At 47.8% G+C, this 22,539-nt stretch overlaps 1 protein-coding gene across 12 annotated transcripts in view; it reads left to right on the forward strand.

Moving 5' to 3' along the window:
• LOC114797687 (membrane-associated guanylate kinase, WW and PDZ domain-containing protein 1-like) overlaps positions 1-22,539 on the forward strand; it is an 83,241-nt gene that overhangs the window by 23,663 nt on the left and 37,039 nt on the right. The gene's annotated exons all lie outside the window — the stretch shown is intronic.

Below are 22,539 nucleotides of genomic sequence, written 5' to 3' on the forward strand. Positions count from 1 at the left end.
GTTATCGCTGAACTCAGGTGACCCCCTTCCTCTTAACCCTCCGCCCCCATTGTTAATACCCCCCACACTCACCCAGTTGGCTGATTAGTTGCACCTTATTGCACCTGAGAGCCCAACTACCCCAGCAGAGCAGTGTGCCTCAGGACTGTTGCTATGGCGATGTGTGGATAAATAAGTCCCGGCCGGTGCTGATAGGACGTGTGGCTTTGATGATGATGTTCGTGTGCAGCATGTTCGGTTGAGATGTGTAGCCTGAGTGTCACGGCAGAAAAAAGAGGGAGTCTGTTTTTCTGGGTTTGACATCACGTGCTTTTTTAAAGACACATAACTGTGAGGATGGTGGCACAATTTCATGATGGTCTTGGGACTGTGGTCCCTGTTCGTATCGCTCCTTTTCCACCCCATTACGCTCTCCCTCCGCCTCTCCCATGTGATTGTAAATCCCCTGGTGTTCGGGATTATGATGTCCTGATATTGGAAATGGAATTCCTCCATGATTATGTGACGGAGGCTGAGGGAGAAGCGGTTTGTGAGTCTGCCTGTATCGTGTGAGTGGGGGATGTAGCTAGTTCCTTCTGTGTGCGAGTGTTTATTGCTGCTGGGTGACAGAGCAGGTCTATCTATCTGTCTATCGGCCCTCTGAGACAGTGGTCTGCTTAGTCAGACAGTCTGCCAGTTGCCCCGGAAACACATCATTTATGCATGCAAATCAGTTGCCCCTAAATCATTAATATGGAAAAACGTATCCTAACAACGTCACACTTTCATGAGCTTTAAACAAATTTGATAATTCCGGCTCCGCTCACAGCAGCACGTTATTTTCTGGTGTTAATGTCGCATTTATATTCTCTGTGGTGCCAAACACAGCGAATGCAGCACGGATGGACATGCTGTACGGAGTGTATTATTCAACACACCCTCAACACACCCCCCTACTACAGTTTGTAAGGTAGGCTCGTCTATAATCTACAATCAAATTACATAAACTGTGAACTAGTGTAGTTCACCCTGCCTAGCATGTTCACATCATCTATCTATCTATCTATCTATCTATCTATCTATCTATCTATCTATCTATCTATCTATCTATCTATCTATCTATCTATCTAATAATAGAAAAGCATTCGATTGTCACCAGTATGGACAATGACGTTCAGTAGCTGCCGGTAACCAGAAAGCAGAAAGGATGCTTACTGACCCCGGCTTAATTCCTGATTCTGATTCACTGGAAGATTTTACATGAAGCATTGTCATGCTGTTTTAATACATAGCATTGCACAGTGCAACATAAAAATTGTCTGCTTAAAAACAGAGGTCCATACTGAAAGCAGCTTTATTTTTTACAGTTTTCATTTCAACTCGTTTATATTTATGCACATGTTTAATGGGGCAAACGTGTCTTTTTCTGATATTTGTCTGATATAAATATTTTTTTTACAGTTTTATACAAAAACATATTTCAGTTTCAGTGTCTGTGTTCCATCCAGTTTTTAATTCTTCATTCTCTGTTTGCTGTATACCCACTTCGCCCTGTCTACCGTTATGGACGGTGCTAACAGGTGCTTGTTGCTGTTGTTATTCCAGAGGTCTGTGTGTGTGTGTGTGTGTGTGTGTGTGTGTGTGTGTGTGCACGCGCCCTCGGGACATGGTCTGTGAGTGTGTGAACGTCCCCCTTCTATGCTTCCTTCTGCAGATGGCCTTTGTTATCATTAGCCGTAAATGTCAGCCAGTGACAAGAGTCTCTCTCCCCCTCTCTCTCTCTCTCTCTCTCTCCCCCTCTCTCTCTATGTCGTTCTCATTCGAGCTGCACAGCTGCTGCTCCAAAAGCAGCGTTATCTGTTATCCCTTTAGACCCCACCCTCTCTCCCTCCCCCACCTGATCTCCCTCTCCCTCGCTCTGCTCTCTCATTCTTCAAATCCTCTGCTGAGAGTCAGTCTCCTTGTGGCTTCTCTCTCTCTCTCTCTCTCTCTCTCTCTCTCCCCTCCGCTCTCGCTGCTTTGCCCCGCTCTGCTTCAGTCCTCTGCCACCGCTCTCTTCCTTTTCTTTCTTCCCCCCTCATTCTCGGCTGCCTCTCTGCCGGTTTGTCTGTCGAGCGAGGGATCATTGTCTTGGACACATTTTTCTGTTTGCCGTTAACACAAAGAGAGGATTACGGCTTGATCAGTAGGGCTCTGGGCTCTGGCACTGACGAGAAAGGCAAGTACTATCACACACACACACACACACACACACACATTCACACATGCACGCAGTGGTGATTTACCGAAAGTCCTCCGCTTCTGTAGGAACACTGGGCTTATTGAAGAGACGCATAGTTTGACTGGAGTCTGCGGCTTTGGCCGCAGCTGAGAATATGGCCACGCTGGTTTAACTGGGATGATGTGCTCTGGTACTGGTCTAAAACTAAGACTGCTGGTTTGGGAACGAGCACTCTTGCTGGTGGCAACCAGGCCTGTTGGATGAGGCGGTGGTTGGGCACAATGTGTACCAAATGGCCTGCTGATCGGTGGCGTGGTTAATGGAAATTGGGCCGAATTATGACAACAGGTGACGAGTCTCAAAACCAATCAGGACACCTCAAATGTGACATTGACCGCACTGAAGTCCAGTGTTAATGAAACAGATGTCAATCTGTGATCCTTTTTCACGAAAATAGTGTAAAGATGGAGCGATTCTCAATCTGGACTCCATGGCCACCATCATGCCAACCTTTGCCACAGACACTAATTCTGTGGGTTCTAACATAATGTTTTTGTGCTTTAGTCATGTTCCAAATGCTAACCTTAATGCTAATGCTGGTCGGTTCGAATCGCTGGTTCTGGAGTCCTGAAGGATTTTGCTCTGTGCGAATCTCAGCTGGGACTGTGATAGTTACACTGTGGTTTCATTGTGGAGATTCTCTGACATGAAACCTGGATTAATTCAATTAAACCTGCATTAAACCGCCATTGTCAGAACAGATTGCGTACTCACTCTTCATCTTAGTCCAGGAAGGGCCCTAAGGAATTGGGATTGGAAATTGGTTCTAGCAGCGGTGTGTGTGTGTGAATAACAGGAAGGGCCTTTGTTGCATCGGTCTGCACGTGGTTCGTTGTTGTCGGCTCGCTGAAGACGTCCCGCATCTGCCGGAAACTGGCGGGTTTCGGGGATTTTAAATGTGATGCAGCGGCGCTGATCTGATAACGCCGGCGTGAGGGAGAGAGCGTGTACCGACACAGAATTTAAGGAGAGATCAGTGAGGGAGGCGAGGTAAGGAATCTGATGGTTGTGCCATGTGATGGTTGTTGTGAGGCGCGTGTGTATGTGTGTGTTTGTGTATAAGAAATGTGAGGTGTATGCATGAGAAGTGAGATTTTTGGAGTGTGTGTGTGTGTGTGTGTGTGTGTGTATGAGAGAGAGGGATGAATGTAGGCTATGGAGATACTAAAGGGAGGGGGAGGGGGAGGGGGACACATCCAGCCTCAGAAGGACAGATGGCTAGTGCTCTCTCGCTCTGTCTCTCTCTCCTTCTCCCTCACTCGTTCCCTCTCTCCCTCCGTTCTCACACTCTCTGTATCTCCGTTTTCTAGTTTATCCTTCAGGCTCCTCTGACGTTGAAGGCCTGTTGGTACAGAGACCCTCTTTTCACAGTGAAGAGACAGATATTTCGTAGTCGAAATGTGTGTGTGTGTGTGTGTGTTAATGTATGTCTTTGTAAGAGGGTGAAAGGGCGGGAACAGTTTTTTTGGTCTGTTTTTTTTAATAGGCTTGAGGAGGGGGGGCTTCTTCAGGCAAAAACAGTAGAGGTCAGGTCCAGATGCTCCGGGAACAAAAGGGCTTTTCTGAGAAAACGGCAGGGGGAAGCATGGCACTCGCCATTGTGTGTTAGTGTGTTAGTGTGTGTGTATGTGTGTGTGTGTGTGTGTGTGTGCTGCATTGCAGGATGCTTTTTGTTTTAATGGTCAGCATTCATCCGTGTAACCGTCTCCCGGCTGCTCAGCAGTGTGTGTGTGTGTGTGTGTGTGTATCCATACGGTATCTGGTGTGTGGTATGTGCTCACGGCGCAGTGCTAGCATGGCTGTCACTGCTGCAGAATGAGTGCGGCTTGGTACAGGGAAGGTAAACAGGAAAAAAAAGCAGTAAAGTGGGCCGTGCTGAATACCAATGAAGAGGGGACAGGTGCTGAGCGTCCTTCTCTCCTTCTCTCGATTCTCCTCCCTTTTACACAGCCAAGTCCCACGTCCAAAATTTAGCCGGATTAAACCATTATAACTAAACAAACGACGTGCCCAGATTCTCTGCAATAAACGGCCACTGCCGCTGGAATTTATTTTCTCATCCCCTCTATAGCGAGCAGTGGGGCTTCTGGGAAATGTATTCCATTGTGTGAGCTGTACAGCAGTGCAGTCTACCCTGAACTGGGCTGTTGTGCTCAGCATGTTGTAACCTGTGATGTGATATATGGTGCAGAATATGGGAACTGATTTAAAAAAAAAAAAAGCCCTGTTGTGGAGTTTAGATTTAAAAGGTTATAGGGTAACATGCCTTATGATTGTATAAATTTCTCTGACCTTAAAAGCACTTCCCTTCTTTGATTGTTGTTATTATTGAGTTATTTGATTATTTATTATTACATTTTTATATTGTTGTCTCTTGTGACCTTATTTTTGCAAAGCACACAGACTTCTGTACTACTCAGGACTTTTTTTTTTGCTGTGAACTGTAACTGTATATGACTGTGCTTTATGTCTGTGTTTTGTGTGTGTGTATGAGAGAGAGATAGAGAACCCTGGAAATGAATCCTGATGCAATGTGAAAGTATGAATATTGTGGAAATCTCTGACTGCTGGCCGGGGTGTTTTTTTCATTTCACATGTCATATGTCTTCTGTGCTTTTTGGATCCTCAAAAAAGTAAACGCTGGCTAAACCTAAAAACATTTAATTAATCTCTCACGCCTAATATTTCAGCATTGCCATAATGTGAATAAACCAAACAAACCTGCTGTCAGTAACATTAGAGTAAAGTTAAAAATAACTACTACTATTACTACTGTAATGAGAAAAAACTCAGCTACGGTTTTCCATACACTGTCAAAAGTGAGCGCTGGCTAAACTTGCCGTAATGTAAATAAACCAATCAAACTTGCTGTAACCTGTTTATTTACATTACGTCAATGCTAGAATATTAGGTGTGAGATTACTTACATTTTTTACGTTTAGCAAGTGTTCACATTTTTTTTTCAGTGTACAATCAGAGTCTGTAGTTTAGTAGGTAGAGTATCGTAGGTTATTTATAATGCTTATGGACAGGAGAAAGAGCAGTACTTATATTTACACCAAATAATGGGCCCAACGAATGTGTCTATCTGTTGGTGATATGGGCAAAATGCAAATAATTAAAAAAAAGCCGTTCTGTGTGCATAGATATTATACAGTTTTGTGTTGTTGTTTATTGTTGCTGTGTTTGGTGGGGCTGGGGAGTTCCCATTTGTCTGGCATTTTATGATGTTTTTTGCAAAACAAAAAGACAGACACACCGTCTTATCAGCAGGGAGGTGCGCTTGGTTCTCGTGGAGGTCCTCGGATCTCAAGTGTGTCACCGGGGTGCAGTGCGGTTGTTTCGTCCTCCGTGAGGTGTGCAGTTTTGTAGAGGGTCTGTGCTGCATGTGGAGGCGTGACTCTATAATAGGCATCAGTTCAGTAACAACTTCTGACTGGTTGAGTTAGTAAAAAATAAAAGGAGAACATATTGTGCATATGCTGTACATACATACTGTAGCGAGTGGGTTTGAACCCTACATTGTAAAAAGACATTCATCCATGAAGTTCATTTCAAATAAAAAGTCTGGTACAGCTTGCTATTGGTAGCTAGAACCCAGTAGCAATTTCTTGCTCATCTTTATTCATTTGCAGTAATGTAGAAAAAACACACACAATGAATCCTATTTTCAAAGCATTTACCAAAAAGTAAAAGGACAGACACAAGATATGACTCCTCTCCAGTTATCTGTATCATGAAGAGGAGGATCCACCCATCAACCAAATTTCGTTTCTAGTGTCATCGTTTCTGTCACCAAGAAGAAGAACTTTAATGATGTTATTATAAACTATGTTTAAACCTAAACCAGTCCAGGGGGATGACAGTTTTCCTGCACACCACGTCCTCATTCTTGGCAATTTTAACCCATTTGTGTCAATGTGTTAGATGTGCAAAGTAGCAGTGTTGCAAGATAAGTGATTGTTTCAGTCCGCAATTGTCCAAAAACCTGTTAAGCGTTTAACATAAAGCACTTATAGTAATAATTGGCTTCCTCAACACCTATTCTGCACATGTCATTTTTTCTCCATTCCCCATCAATTTATCTGCTCAAAATGCTACTTGATCTTGGCACCATCAGCACACATCACAAATGTGATCTCAGTAAGCTGTCATATCTGGACCACGCCCACTACCAGACCAAACATAGAGATACATTCTCAGCACTTTTATTTAAGAATTCTGATTGGTGAGCTAGTGAAGCTTACATCCCCAACATCCCACATCTTATTAAGCACAATGAGAACATGACCCACTGTGTTAATTCAGAATATGAGGTTGGTGCCTCCTACGATTTTAATAAATGAAATGAATTTTAATTTTTGTTGTTTTTCAGGGTTAAGGGTGTAGAATTGAAATAAATAGTTTGCATCACATTTTCCTTACCTCCCATATTTCCTGTGTTGATGAGGAGCCATGATGTTTCTGTCATGTTGCTGAACTTTGTTTCTCTTCCCGACCATTTTGCTCTTTCTGGTAACAGTTGTCGGGGAAAGAGAAAGTGTGCAAGTTGTCATTTGATTTAAGTCTAAAATAGCTCTGATGTTTTTTTCCCTTTAAAATACAGTGAAACAATGATGGAGCAAAGTATGATTCATCCCTCGTTCTAAAAATTCACCTCTCGTTTGCAGAGCTTTTGGTTGTCTGCAACCCAGTGTGTGTGTGTGTGTGTGTGTGTGTGTGTGAGTGTCACTTTCACTAAATTTAAATGCTGTACTAGCTAGAGAATGTGTTATTTATGTGAACACACGGCTATAGAGATGTGTGTGTGTGAGTGTGTGTGTGTGTGTGCGTGTGCATGTACACTGAGTCGCAGTTTGGCTCTGGGCTGTGGCCTGACTGACTCAGCCGTACATCAGGCCTGCATCTCCACCTGAATATCAGTGATTGCTGAGCTGTTGTCAGCAGAGCGACGCGGCGTCACTAATTCCAGACGGTCAGGTGTCATGTCGTATCTCGGTGTCTGTGGAATGTTTCCGTGTGCTGATTCCAATGGGCCTCATATGTGATCAGCATTCTGAACGTGTACATGTTATAATATAATAATATTGTACTTTATAACACACTGTATTAATCAATATAAATCTAATAGGGTCAAATTGTGGTGATATTTGAGGTTTTATCAGTCAATCATTCTCCGCTCAACTGGAAATTGAATTAAACATCATCATAATGACAATAACCATAATCCAGGACATATGTAAATTTTGATGCGCTCGTGCTGTGTATTGACTTCACTTTTCTCATTTCTAAAAATAACGAAAACTGAGGTGTAAGAAATCCATGCGGATGTGATGTTTACCACTGCGTGCAGAGCCGGTGTGGTGTCAGCGTTGGGGGCTTGCAGGGCTGTGTGGGGGTGATGAAATCCATATTTCGGCCATGATGAATCGCCAGTGCGCCGCCCAGCCCCACTGTGTTGCAGTAAAGAGCTTTTATGCAAATGCACAGCCGACCCATGAAATGGAAACCATCCATCCCCCCCGAGTCCGTCATTATTTGGCCTTTACACCTTCATGATCCCCCCACATAAAATGTGCGTGTGTAGGAAGAGGCTTCTGAATGCAACTTGGAAGTTTAGACTGGCCGTAGGACTGCAGGCTGTCATTGCAAAGCAGGTCTGGTTTAGATCTTGGGTAACGGTGTACTGGACCCACCATGGCAGCAATTACAGTAGTGACACGGGCACTTCCCTTTCCGTTTCTTTACCATTTTCACCAATGTAAGACACACATAACCAATCGTACACACTGCCCCAGTCACATGACCCAAGCAAACCTGATGTGTTAGTCTGATTTATGATCTGTGTGTGAGTGTGTGTGTGTGTGTGTGTGTGTGTGTGTGTGTGTGTAAAGGGAGACGGGGGGTTGGGTGGTGGGCGAGTAGAGAGAACATCCAGGTTAAAACGAACAGAGCGCACGAATAAAAGCAGAAGAGAAGGAGCTTTGAGCTGAGATTTGTATGAGTGTGTGTGTGTGTGTGTGTGTGTGTGTGTGTGTGTTGTGTTCTGGACAGAGATTTCTCTCAGACGATAGCTGGCGTGTGCGGAGTGTGTGTGGCTCACTCTGGCTTAGCCTGCGCGCTGGGCAGCAGCTCTTCAGCACAGAGAGAGAGAGAGAGAGAGAGAGAGAGAGAGAGAGAGGGACGGGTAAAGGGTGAGAGGCTGAGATTGGACGCTGGCTGGGGACACAGTGCAGGTTGGATGAGTGAGGGATGAGAGCAGGAGGAGGAGGAGGAGGAGAGGAAGAGTAGCAGCTGCTGCGGAGAGGTAAAGCTCAGACTTTTTTTTTTATACCTTCATCTTCTCCCCTTTATCGCACACGGAGCGAGACACGGCAGCTTCCGGGATTAAAATGGAGGTGGGGGTTGGGGTGGAGAGAGGGATAGAGAGAGGAGGATGGAGGGAGGAGTGTGCGTGTGTGCACACCAGTGGGAAGAGTCGTTTTTTTTTTCCCCTCTCTGTGTGTGTTAAGCTGAAATCCCGGCATGTCGCTGTGTGAGTGTTTGTTCATGCTGTGTGTGATACTGATGAACCGTGATGCGTTTCATCGCGATGGCGTCGCAGTGTGTGTGTGTGTGTGTGTGTGTGTGCGCGTGTGTGAATGTACGGCCGAATTTTAACGCTGATCTGTTGACACACTTGTCTTTTGTTAGAGGACGTTTAGCCTCATGGCTGCCGGGTGGCCGGAGAGAAAGAAAGAGCCGACCCACCATGTCTTTTCCCCCCTCGCGTTCTCCCCTTTTTTCATCTCTCTCTCTCTCTCTCTCTCTCTCTCTCTCTCTCAGTCGGTCAGTCTCACTCGCGCCTTTTCTCTCCCTCTCCGCTGAGCACCTGCTCCTTCTTGCACCTCCTTCCTCACTCCCCCCCTCTCCCTCCGATGTTTGCCTTCGCGTCTCGGGGCTGAAGTGTGGCCGTCTGCAGCGGGCGGCTGGCGGGAGGAGGGGCGACCGGGAGATGAATGGAAATGTTTGCCATCGACGGAGGACTTTAGCTGCCTGGATAATTAAGCTTTTTTTTTTTTTTTTTTTTTTTTTTTTTTTCCAGACCTCGTGGCTTTCCTCTCCTCTTTCCCATGCAGCCCCCCCCCACCTCCCTGCTCCTTAAATGAAAGGGCCGAGGGAGAAGGGGGGCAACTGGGGTGCTGGACTAGAAAGCAGAAGCCTCAGCTGTGAGGCAGTGGCTGAAAGAATAGCCGGTTATGTGTGCCTGCATTGTGTGTGATCTGTTTGTGTTGGCTTATCTCTGCTGTCTAAAAGAAAGGAATCGCGTGTGTTTTAATGTTTTAATGTGTAAATGCATTACCATGCACGCATGCTGGTTTAATAATGTCCTCTGCGTGTGTGTGTGTGTGTGTGTGTGTGTGTGTGTGTGTGTTTTTTTAAATGGCCTTGTCTGAGACTGCCTTGTTTTTCGCCGGCCTCTTGTTGATCCCTCTGTACTGACACACTCGGGAGCGGCTCAGCTGGAGACTCAAAAGCCCATTACCCAACCTCAACACTCATCAATACCCCAATCTCCTAACGCCTCGTGCCTCGGTCTGCAAACACCCATCAATGCCACCTCAGTCAGCTCGCATTGCGCGTCAATACCCCAGTCGACTAGCGCTGCTTATTAATACCTCATGTCTGCTATTGCTCCGCTCCCTAATCTACTAAAACTCATCTATACCTCACTAACACACTCCAATATCTCACTCGCTACCTGATCAATGCTGCTACTTATCAATACTTTGCTCTGTAAACCCTTACCGTTCTATTTCAGTTAGGACCGGGGCGGGGTTTTTTTTGGAAAATGAATTTCTGATGTTTGAACTTTGACACCAGTGAAATGAGCTGCCTGCGTTTCTTTATGAGCTGCCACCTTTCTAGATCTGAAAAACATTCAAAAATGCAAGTTCAAATATAAATCCCTGAAGGCAAGTCTTGCCACGTGGCAGCCATCTTAACAATACACCAGTTAACAATGGTTCTTATTTAGGGTCAGAAAGATCATGCCTTCAGCTAAATAAATGGTGAAGCATATCTGGATTTCAACATCTTTAAAAAATGAATCTTCTACTTTTAATCTAACTTTGATTATTATGGCTCCTGTAGCAGGTACAAATCAATGTATCAGACTGCCATGGGCTTAACATATCATTAAGAGTGTCATTTGGAGTTTATGTCACTGATTGTTTTGGATATGACTCACAGATAGTGTTAATTAATTGGAAAATATTGATTCTTTGATCGTATTATTTCTTGTTGTTGAATAGAAACTATTGTGTATGTATACTCAGCTTTGTATAGTATAATGACTACATTATCCTTCATCATTTCCCAAACCCCACATATTTTGTGAAAGTGAAAAGGACGTGATTGTCATTGTGAAACGCACACCTCACGGTGCACACAACGAAATGTGTCCTCTGCATTTAACCATCACCCTTGGTGAACAGCGGACTGCCCAGGGTACTTTGCTCAGTGACACCTCAGTGGCACCTTGGCGGGATTACGGGTCTGTTTCCTTACCTTAATGTCTTGTTTTTTGAACAAGATATTGCTGCAGCCTCATCAGTACTTTGGACATCCAAGTTAGTTAGGGAATGTGTGGACTTTACATTAGACTGAAACATGAATTTTGTGTAGGTGCCAAACTGTGCTTGCTTTACTTGTCACTCATAATATAAAATTTTAAAAACTGGAGAAGCATAGTTTCAATCTAACATTTTATTGTCGTAGCTTTGATGCACATGCACAAACGTTTTATTCAATAATTAAATGGTTATGAATACACACAAGAAAGCATGTATAAGAAGTACCAGCAAGCTTTTGGGCAGGTTGTTTGTTAAAATGCTCTCAAGGCTCTCAAGGTCAGTGTCTGGCTTGCAGAAATGTTTCTTTATGGACATGTAACAATAGTAACAAATTGATATGTATTTGTCACTGCTGGAGTTCGGGGACGCATTTGCAGGCATGCTGGGAGCAAGGGGACAAGTCGTCGCACGGGGAGCAGACATAGGACGCGCTGGGGAGGAGGACCGGAAGCGTTTGGTCGGGGAGAGGGAGGCCGGAGGTAACGGGAGTGGAATCGTGGACGCGCCGCAGCGCGGCGTGGAGGGAACTAGGGCTTCGTGGGGGGGTAGCGGGGAGATCGTCTTCTTACAAGGGTCAGGCAAACTCAGTGTCAGTGGCAGGCGAAGGTCGTGGTGTCGAGGTGGAATCCGTCCGTAGATCTTCGTAATAAAGGGGGCAGGCAAGGCTCGTGGTCAGGGACAGGCAAGGGTCGTGGTCGTGGATTCTAGTCAGCTGGGCGTGGGAAAAAAAGGCTAGCGTCTCTGGGGAATAGATTCAACTCAAAGAGCGGGCAGCGTCTCCTCGGAGTTACCTGACTTTTATACTCTACGCTGCCCGCTCTCATTTCCTCTTCCGGGTTGCCGTCTCTCTGTCTGGTCTGGTGCTCTCTGGTGGGCTGGAGGTGTATTGGCTGTGACAGAGCCCCCCCTCCTAGGCCCGGCTCCTGAAGGGCCCGGCAAATCAGGGTGGCGGTCATGGAAATCCAGGAGAAGGGCTGGATCCAGGATATCCCGCCGGGGAACCCAGGACCGATCCGCTGGTGCATAGCCTTCCCAGTCCACCAAATATTCTAGGCCGCGGCCCCGCCTCCGGACGTCCAGGAGGCGACGGACCGTGTAGGTCAGAGAGCCGTCGATGCGCCGCGGAGATGGTGGCAGAGATGGGGGGGGTTGCAGAGGGGATGAGTGAGCCTTACGGAGGTGGGAGACATGGAAGACTGGGCTGACACGCAGAGTGCGTGGAATGGCCACCTGATATGCAACCGGGTTGATGCGTCGAGTCACTCTGAAGGGTCCAATGAAGCGGGGTCCTAGTTTTCGCGGACTGGACGGCATAGGCAGGCCTCGGGTGGAGACCCAAACTCTGTCTCCGGGATGGTACATGATGGCCGGCCGACGGCGGCGATCCGCCTGTCGTTTCATGCGCTCCGCGGTGCGGTTGAGGACCCGGTGAACTTGGGACCAGACCGTGTGGAGCTGGCGGAGTCGGTTGTTGACCGCCAGCACCGGTCCCTCGACCATGGGCGTGGGGAACCATGTGGGTCTGAGGCCAGTGACCACCTCAAAGGGGGAGCGCTCTGTGGCCGAGGAACTGTGCTGGTTCCGTGCGAGCTCCGCCAAGAGGAGGTGTTGGGACCAGGAGGTTGGTCGGCCCGAGCAGTAGCAGCGAAGGTAGGTCTCCACCTCCTGGTTGACCCTCTCGGTCTGGCCATTGGACTGGGGATGGTACCCTGATGACAGACTGACCGATACCCCCAGTTGTCCCCAGAAGTGACGCCAGAATCTGGCGATGAACTGGGGGCCGCGGTCAGAGAGGAGGTCTACTGGGGGTCCAAACTGCCGTACCACTTCTTGGAGGACGACGTCGGCGGTTCGCGCAGCTGTTGGGAGTCCTGGAAGGGCAATGAACCGGCCCATCTTGGAAAAACGGTCCACAAGTACCATAATGGTGGTCATCCCTCTTGATCGTGGCAGTCCCGTGATGAAATCCATGGAGACATGGGACCATGGGCGATGGGGGCGAGGCAGGGGAAGGAGAAGGCCTTGGGGTCTTTGTGTGTCGGCCTTGTGTGAGGCGCAGGTGTTACAAGCGGCAACGTATGCCTGTACATCTGAGGCCAGGCCTGGCCACCAGAACGTCTGCTGAATGTTGGCCAGGGTGCGCTGACGTCCAGGGTGTCCGGCCAATGGAGTGTCATGCCCCCATTGTAGGACGCGTGGTCGGAGAGGGGGTGACACGTAGGTGAGGTTGGGAGGCGTGGTCCGAGGTGGGGGGTGGTGTGTGTGATCCGCAATCACTTCTTGCATGAGGGTCCAGCGTACGGGGGCCAGTAGGAACGGCTGGGAGAGGATAGGGGAGGACGGATTGTCCTCAGCCTCTGGGGTGTAGCGGCGGGACAGGGCATCAGCCTTCGCATTCTTGGTGCCGGGGATGTAGGATACGGTGAATTCAAACCTTGTGAAGAACAAGGCCCACCGTGCTTGCCGTGGGTTAAGGCGTTGGGCGTTTTGGAGGTACGCCAGATTTTTGTGGTCTGTCAGTACCAAAAATGGGTGGACTGCCCCCTCCAGCCAATGGCGCCACTCCTCCAGGGCCAGTTTGATGGCCAGGAGTTCCCTGTTCCCGACATCATAGTTCCGCTCCGCCGGGTTTAGTCTTCGGGAGAAGAAGGCACATGGGTGCAATTTGTGGTCCAGGGGGTTGCGTTGCGATAGTACCGCCCCCACTCCTAGACTAGACGCGTCAACTTCAACGACGAATGGGAGTTGGGGGTCTGGGTGGAATAAGATGGGGGCCGTGGTGAATAGCTGTTTGAGTTTACTGAATGCCTGCTGAGCTTGGGGGTTCCAGTGGAGTCGGGTTGGTTGGCCTTTAAGGAGGGAGGTCATGGGTTGTGCCACCTTGCTGAAGTTGCGGATGAAGCGACGGTAAAAGTTGGCGAATCCGAGGAACTGTTGTAGCTGACGAATGGTGGTGGGTACAGGCCAGTCCGTGACTGCGGTTGTCTTGATGGGATCCATGGCAATTCCTTGGGGGCTGATTTGGAACCCCAGGAAGGAGATTTCAGCTGCGTGAAAAGTACTCTTTTCCAATTTCACAAAGAGACGGTTTTGTAGAAGGCGCTGGAGGACCTTTCTGACGTGGGAGATGTGGGTCGAGAGGTTGGGTGAGTAAATTAGAATGTCATCTAGGTAGACGAACACAAATTGATCCAACATGTCTCTGAGGACGTCATTAACGAGCGCCTGGAAGGCGGCTGGGCTATTCGAGAGACCAAAGGGCATTACCAAATACTCATAGTGTCCGGATGGCGTGATAAAACCCGTCTTCCACTCGTCCCCTTCCCGGATCCGAACGAGGTGGTATGCATTCCGGAGGTCCAGCTTAGTAAAGACGGTGGCCCCTGCCAGGAGTTCAAAGGCGGTGTTCAGAAGTGGGAGGGGGTACCGGTTCTTTTTAGTTATCGCGTTCAGCTTCCGATAATCAATGCATGGCCGCAGTCCCCCGTCTTTCTTACCCACAAAAAAGAACGGGGCAGCAGCTGGAGAGGTGGAAGGACGGATTATGCCGCTAGCCAGGGATGCCGTGATGTACTCATCCATCGCCTTTCGCTCTGGAAGTGAGAGCGAGTACAGTCGGCCTCGTGGTGGTAAGGCACCAGGGAGCAGGTCAATCGCCAGATCATAAGGTCTATGGGGGGGCAGCTCTGCTGCCTTGTCCTTGTCAAAGACCGCAGCAAGGTCATGGTAACACTCAGGTACCCCCAGTAAGGAGGAGGTGGTGTCAAGTGGAGATCGAGGTGTGGCCTCTGGCAGCTTTTGGGTCACATCGTCTCTAAGGGGAGTGGTTTCAGCTAACGGGCGTGGTTTGCAGTCTTGGACCGGGGTCTTGGTCCTAGGCAGGGAGCATGGCATGGGTTGAGGGGCGTGGCAGAGTCTCACCGTTGCTACATGTGTGGGTCCAGAGCGGTTCGGGGGTGTGGCCTGTTGGTGGTGGATGCATTGGCGTCCCCACTGTTTGATGGTGCCTGTGGTCCAGTCAATGTGGGGCTCGTGGGTGGTCAGCCATGGGTATCCTAACACAATTGGGTCATGGGGGGTCGTGGTTAAGTAGAATGTCACGGTTTCCACATGATTGGGCTCAAGGCAGATTAGTAGGGGTTTGGTTTGGAAAAGGATTCTGCCTGAGCCCAACGGGCTGCCATCCAGTCCCATAACCGCACGGGGGGGATCACACCGGGAGACAGGGAGCTGGAGTCGGGTGGCCAGATCGACGTCGATCAAGTTCATGGCCGCCCCGGAGTCCACCAGCGCTCGCCCCTGATGGTGGCCGGGTCTGGGTTTATTCCAGCAGACGATGATGGGAAGTGAGCAGCGGGTGGTGGCTCTGGGAATGGCCTTGGTCCTCGCCAGGGGACTCCAGACCTCAGGGAAGCGTGGGTTTTTTCCAGATGGGTGTGGTTTTATTCGGCGGTTGGGACAGACGGCGCTGAGGTGGTTAGGTTCTCCGCAGTAATAGCAGCGTCTCTGCTCTTCTCGGCGCTTTCGTTCCTGGGGAGTGAGTGGGGGTCGGGCTCGGCTCATTTGCATGGGTTCGTAGGATCGACGGGGGGGCGGAGCCCTAGGGGCGTCATGCAGGCGCGCGGCGGGGGCACAGTGGAAAGGGGCGTGGCTACGCCGTTCTTGGTCGCGCTCAGCGTGACGTCTGTCTATGGACGTGGCCAGCGTGATTATACTGTCCAGCGTGGTTCCCCAATCGCGATTTACCATGTCGTCTTTCACCGCCTCCCGGAGGCCGTGGTAGAACGCGGCGGGGAGCGCGGCGTCAGTCCACCCACTGTCGCTCGCCAGGGTTCGGAATTCAATCGCGTAATCGCTTACGCTCCGATTTCCCTGACGTAGTGACAGGAGCCGCAAAGACGACGCGCGCCGCCCGGTCTCTCCCTGAAACACGGTCTGGAGGCGGTCCAGGAAGGCGGGGACAGACAGACAGATCGGGTCGCGTCGCTCTACCAGCGGCGTGACCCAGTCCAGCGCGCGTCCGGTCAGCCGCGTAATTATATACGCGACCGCCGTTTCTTCGTCAGGGAGGTGGGCGGCTTGGAGGCGGAGAAGCAGCCGGCACTGCGTGATAAATCCACGACAACTCTTGGAATCACCGTCATAAAGTGGCGGGGGGGCCAATCCCGCCAGGGTGGACATACGTGACTCTGGAGTGGCGACTGCAGGACCGGGACAGCTGGGCTGGGACTGCAGCGCGTGGACATGTACCGAAAGGTCAGCGAGAGCGGAGCTGACCTGGAGAAGTGCGCGTTGTTGCTGGAGCTGCGTGTCTTGGTGATCCTGGATTTCGATGTGCTGCAGCTGTAGGAACGCGGTCAGCTGACCGAGCGTCTCTTGCATGGTGGACATGCCTGCTGCGTCAGGAGAGTGCCCGCTCTTACTGTCACTGCTGGAGTTCGGGGACGCATTTGCAGGCATGCTGGGAGCAAGGGGACAAGTCGTCGCACGGGGAGCAGACATAGGACGCGCTGGGGAGGAGGACCGGAAGCGTTTGGTCGGGGAGAGGGAGGCCGGAGGTAACGGGAGTGGAATCGTGGACGCGCCGCAGCGCGGCGTGGAGGGAACTAGGGCTTCGTGGGGGGTAGCGGGGAGATCGTCTTCTTACAAGGGTCAGGCAAACTCAGTGTCAGTGGCAGGCGAAGGTCGTGGTGTCGAGGTGGAATCCGTCCGTAGATCTTCGTAATAAAGGGGGCAGGCAAGGCTCGTGGTCAGGGACAGGCAAGGGTCGTGGTCGTGGATTCTAGTCAGCTGGGCGTGGGAAAAAAAGGCTAGCGTCTCTGGGGAATAGATTCAACTCAAAGAGCGGGCAGCGTCTCCTCGGAGTTACCTGACTTTTATACTCTACGCTGCCCGCTCTCATTTCCTCTTCCGGGTTGCCGTCTCTCTGTCTGGTCTGGTGCTCTCTGGTGGGCTGGAGGTGTATTGGCTGTGACAGTATTGATTGTAAGGAGCTATATTGGTATAGCATTTTCACATTTGTTTCTAACACTGACAAAAGCAATTGGGATAATTACTTATTCATTGTGGTAATTTGTGCATTTTTTTATAAATTTTCTAATTGCAGCTGGTCATTTTACCCCCACTATGTCAACAAGGGGGGATTTGACATGTCCACTACATGTCTTGTTCACTACATGTCCATGAACTGTTCACCATCTTGCTCAAAGAAATGTGACACGTCCAGTTGGAGGAGTCGCTGTAGCCTTAGTCAGCACCCAGACCAATCAAACAGCGAGTCATGTTTGTTGTGTTCAACTGTGTCACCCACCCATAATCTGAAGCACAGGCCATGACACAGAGCTAACCTCTGAACATTTGACCCTGTAAATGCCCATACCCACTTTGCAATACAAACCCTGGTCAATTCTTCTCCGTATGTATGCTTGTTCATACCTCACCATGCTAACGCTAATCAATACTCACTGTACAGACCCTTATCAATACCTCATCTTACTAATACTCATCCAGTCTGCACATAAGTCAATCTGCTAATGGTTATCAATAATTAAATCTACTGACAGTTGTCAATATCCTACCTTTTTGCCTTACAGTAGGTGGACCCTTGTCTGCAACATTACTGCAAAACAAACCCAGCAGTCTTAGTCTTCACCTAAGACCAGAGTAAACAAATTCCCTCATAATGCTGCCTTACAAGCAGACACTTATCTCTGCTCCAGCCTGGCCATTACAGAGCAGTAAACCTTATCTTTAGACTTTCTCAAAAGCTCAGCTGCTTCTTTCACAGAAAGAGGACCTTTATCAACCTGAATCTACAGTTACAGCCAGATAACCCCTATTAGCCCCAGTCTGTAAAGTTGACAGTGAGAAAAGCATCATCGGTACCTAGAGCTCTCATCTTAGTGTAGCTATTATCAATAACTACAGTGGTGGCCTAATGGTTGCCGGTTCAAATCCCGAACCACCAAGGTGCCACTGAGGTGCTACTGATCGAGGCACCGTCCCCACACACCGCTCCCCGGGCACCTGTCATGGCTGCCCACTGCGCACCTCACAAGACAGAGGACACATTTCGTTGTGTTTCACAATGACAATCACTTCACTTTCACCTTCAAAAACTGAAAAAAATCTGTATTGCTTCAATATGGTTAACTGATAAGTGTACATTTATTTAGACTTATGGATGGTAGAAGAACAAACTTAATGTATTAACACAACCAATAAAGTGTTTATTCGGTTATTGATACACCAAAAATGGGAAGGTTTATAAGACCCATGTGTTTAACTGATGGTTTGCAATTAATCTAGCATTAAAATGTTCTAGTGATGTTTGTTGATTTCATAGCCTGCGAGGCTCCTCTCCTCCATTGATTATCCCCCTGCTCTGCTTCATAAATCAGGCGTGTCTGCGCCGCTGTGCAGCGGCCACTTCCTTTAATGAGGCTCAGAGGCGGCTACAGGCCTGGAGACGGAGGTACAACTGTCCCGTAGCGTCGTAGGGCGGAATCATGAGCGAAACTCTGATCACAGTGCATTGTTGTCTTATTTGCAGCAATATTCCAATATCGGTTGCTTTAGTTATGACGAAATGATTAGATGATCGGATGTACTGCATTGGACACTGTGTAGCCATCGACTAGAAGCCCTTCAGAAGAGGGAGGTTTTGTTTTTTTTTCCAGGAAGGTGGTGTTCTTAGTATGACGGCACGATGTCTGACACGTTGAGATGCTGCAAGGGCAGATGCTTTGTCAAATGCCGATATCACATTGATTTTCCCTAGAGCAGAGGTACCTTGATTGTGCAAACATGGAAAAGCCAGAATTGACAGCAGAGGCTGATTACAATTCTACTGTAATTGATGACTGCGCTCGGAATGCTGCGTCAACTGAATCTCCTGTGCTCCTGTACTCTCTTTAGTGTGAACATTTCTGTGTGTGTGTGTGTTCTTATATATGATTGGTGCAGAACAGGACCAGCAGGTCTCATCTGAATCAGTGGTTCCCCTTTGGCCAAATCACAGAACCCTGCATTCCTTAATGCTTTAAGCTATAATGATGACGGGGGATTATTATTGAGTTTCACTGACCTGATTCTTGACTGACCAGTCAGACACAATGGCCAAGTCGCATACACACACACACACACAAACACACTGCACAGACACGCCATCTCCTAAAGTAGTCATTAAGGAGGGTTAAAAGTGGCAGATGTTTGGTGGAGCCGATGTCTGTCAGACAATGAGGAGGTCACACAGTGTAGAGAAAGGGTTTCACATATCACCATTTTGTGTCTGTGTCTTGGTCATTTGTGAGCCTTTTGTGTGAGTTTGTGATTTAGGATACAATGAAATGAGAACTAGGTTGGGTTGGTATTAGAAAGAAAACACTCTAATCATTACTTTATGTGTATACTCAGTCATGAGACACAGGTAACAAAATATATACAAACTCACATATACACACACAGAAAGGGGAGACTTGTGTAAGAGAAGGACGAACAGAAGGGTGGGCCGAGGGAGCTGTAGCTGTATAAATGATTTGTGGGCTTGCTGTATGTTTCTATTGTGTCCGCCTCTTAAAGCTGAACTTGCCTTAAGTTGTCAGTCCCAGAATTGGTGTTGTGTTATCACTGTTATCATTTGGACTGTTGGCTGTATTGCAGGAGACGAGGTGGCTGTCCAGCTGAGGCAGTGTGATGGTAAGGTATTGCATTCATGTGGATGCTGCATTGGCACGTACCACCTACCGAAACATTGTGGCTGACCAAGTACGGCATTCCTTGTTGTCGTTACGGTATTTCAATACCAGACAAAACATGACACCTTGTAGAGTCCTTGACTCGACTCGTCAGAACTGTTATAATGGCATAGTTCACTTCTACGCTATACTGGGCAGGGCTTGACTGACGAGTGAATGGTATTGTCAGCATTCTGTTGTATTAATTTGGCCCAGTTATTAAGCATTCACGTGGCTCTGGCCTTGTGGTCTTTCGCCGTGTCTTCATGAAGTGCACTATCGACTGGCTTGTAAGATTTGAAATACGATTATGGAAGTAAATTGAATTGCCAGCTTGTTATGCAATGCTGGGCTAGTAAAGGTCAGGCTGATTTGTGATGTGCCCGAGAAGGCCTGTAGTGTGGACTGCAGACATTCTGGGTGTTGTCCTCTCAGGTAAAGCGGCCAGCATTCAATTGGTTACTGAAAATTAGAATGTGTTTCTGAACTTTAAAAAGTCCAAAATTTGAGTTTCCAAAAAATATCAACAAAAAACAACTAGTAATCCTTAAATCTAGAGTTTAAAAATACAGACCCAAGAAATAAGATAAAACAATTCTTCAATTTGTCAGTAATCCGCTGGTTGCTGTGCACATCCACTTGCCTGATCGGTTTGGCGCGTGCAGGGTGAGGTTTAGGCCGTAACATGGTGGCTTTTACGGCAAGTGCGGAACCGATGGGGCTAGTGGCACCGATTGGGGACTGACAGTGGGTTTGGGTCCTAGCCTGTTTGGTGCCCTATGCAAAAAAAGGTCATTATTTTCATGATTTTAAATCCTGAAGTGACTGCATGATAAAATATGAACAAGCATAGTGCTATTTAAATATTTTCTGACAATATTTCTAATATAAACTCTACAGCAAAAATTGTATACAATCACTCGCATAAAACAAATATCTGGTGTATCAGTGTGGGTGTGACAGAAAGTTTACTTTCAGTAGAATTACCCAGATATTGTTTTATGAAAGTGAAGTGAAGTGATTGTCGTTGTGATACACTGCAGCACAGCACATGGTGACACAACGAAAAATGTGTCCTCTGCTTTAAACCCATCACCCTTGGTGAGCAGTGGGCAGCCATGACAGGCGCCCGGGGAGCAGTGTGTGGGGACGGTGCTTTGCTCAGTGGCACCTCAGTGGCACCTTGGCAGCACGAGATTGCGGGGCCGCTTCCTTAACCGCTAGGCCACCATTGCCCCAATGTTGTATATGGTTGTGCTATACGCTTATATATCTGTAAAAAATGTATTATACATATTCATATTTATACAAATATGTCAGTACTGGCTACAGTTTCCAAGACAGCTTATTTTGTTATCTTATTTGATTTAGTTGTATTATACAAATTCCTGCTGCAGTGCCTTTCCTATGGACACGTTACCCTTTAGAGTTACATTTAAATTTGCTTATCAAATCATATACTCCTATTGCAATAGGAGTTTTATGCCGTATCGCACAGCCCTACACCCAAGCCCCAAATACGTGTCTGAGTGTAGCTTCCCACTAAAATCTCCCTGACAGAACTGAGTCCTATAGACACGCTTACAGAAAGAAAGGATTCTGTAACAGATATGGCATTTAAACAGCTCTTACATCCATTTCTCTTTTGTTCTTTCTGCCTCTCTGAGGAGCAGACAGAGGTTTGTAGAGATATCGATTCTGTATTCGTCTTCATCTACTTACCTCTAATTATGGACAAACTAACCGAGCTTTCTGTACTTTAACTGTATAAGATTTCTGAGGCTGCATTCCTGGTGTGGATTGTTTGTGGTGTCTGCTGTGGTCATTTGTTGCCGTGCGATTTTACTTTTCAGCTTTATTACATTTCATTGTTAGTTTGTCAGCGTGTCAGTGTGTGAGACACCATTCCTTGAAGTCTCCATCTTTATGTCTCTCTATATTCCTCCCCGTGTTTCGGCTGTGCTCTTTGCTTCTTTTTCCTTCCCATTTGCCCATAAATTGCCACATTTTCAATTCCTCACCCAGCACACACCCACTGCCCTTGTTTGTCTATGTCACACCCGAACCGCAATAGACACACACACACACACACACACACAAAGGCCAAGCATATGCTTTAATGATGTGAACGTGTGTGTATGTGTGTGAACGAGTGAGTGAGTCAGTGTAAATTTAGGTCACTGCTGGACTACAGTGACCAGCGTTTCCTACTTCTGTACACCTCTTGAACTGCGTTTATGCACCGAATGACACTCGGCCCTATTTTTAGGGCTCATGTGTGTGCGCACTCTACGAGTGTACATAATGCACAAGTGTAATTTGGCGTGGGGAATGCACTAGATGATTTGTGTCAGGATTAACAGCTTCCATCCTGAATGCAAACGTTTTTTTTTTTCGTCCTTTGGATTAAATTCTGAAGTGTGACTTCCAATATTCCCCCTGTATGATTCCAGGCAGCGCCTTTGTGTCCTAGTTCATTTTTTTTCTCGTCTCTGTAGAGCTATGGGACGTTGGCCTCAGTAATACTGACACACAGCTCTCATGCCCAGATGAAGTCAAGGCTGACTGAGCTGCACAGACAGATGGAGGCAGAGCAGAGTCAGTGTGGGCAGCGAGAAGAAGCCTGAAACCCAAATACTCAGCATAGGGTTCATCTGTGGGATGATTTGGATCAAACACCAGTGTCTGTGTGTGTGTGTCTGTATGTTTGCAGTTTGTCAGACACTAACTGTGCTTTTATTAAGACTTAGCAGACAGAGAGTGAGAGAGCTGGAGTGTAGAAATGCACTTGTGGTTAAAATATGTCAGAACTGGCAACATTTTTTAAGACAAAGAGTATCTTATTTTATTTTTTACATTTCAAAGAAGCGTAATGAAGAGTAATCATATATTTGCACCCTTAGTATACAGGTAAATAGTTTTAGATGGA

This window comes from Denticeps clupeoides, chromosome 10, assembly GCF_900700375.1.
Source record: "Denticeps clupeoides chromosome 10, fDenClu1.1, whole genome shotgun sequence".
NCBI lineage: Eukaryota > Metazoa > Chordata > Actinopteri > Clupeiformes > Denticipitidae > Denticeps > Denticeps clupeoides.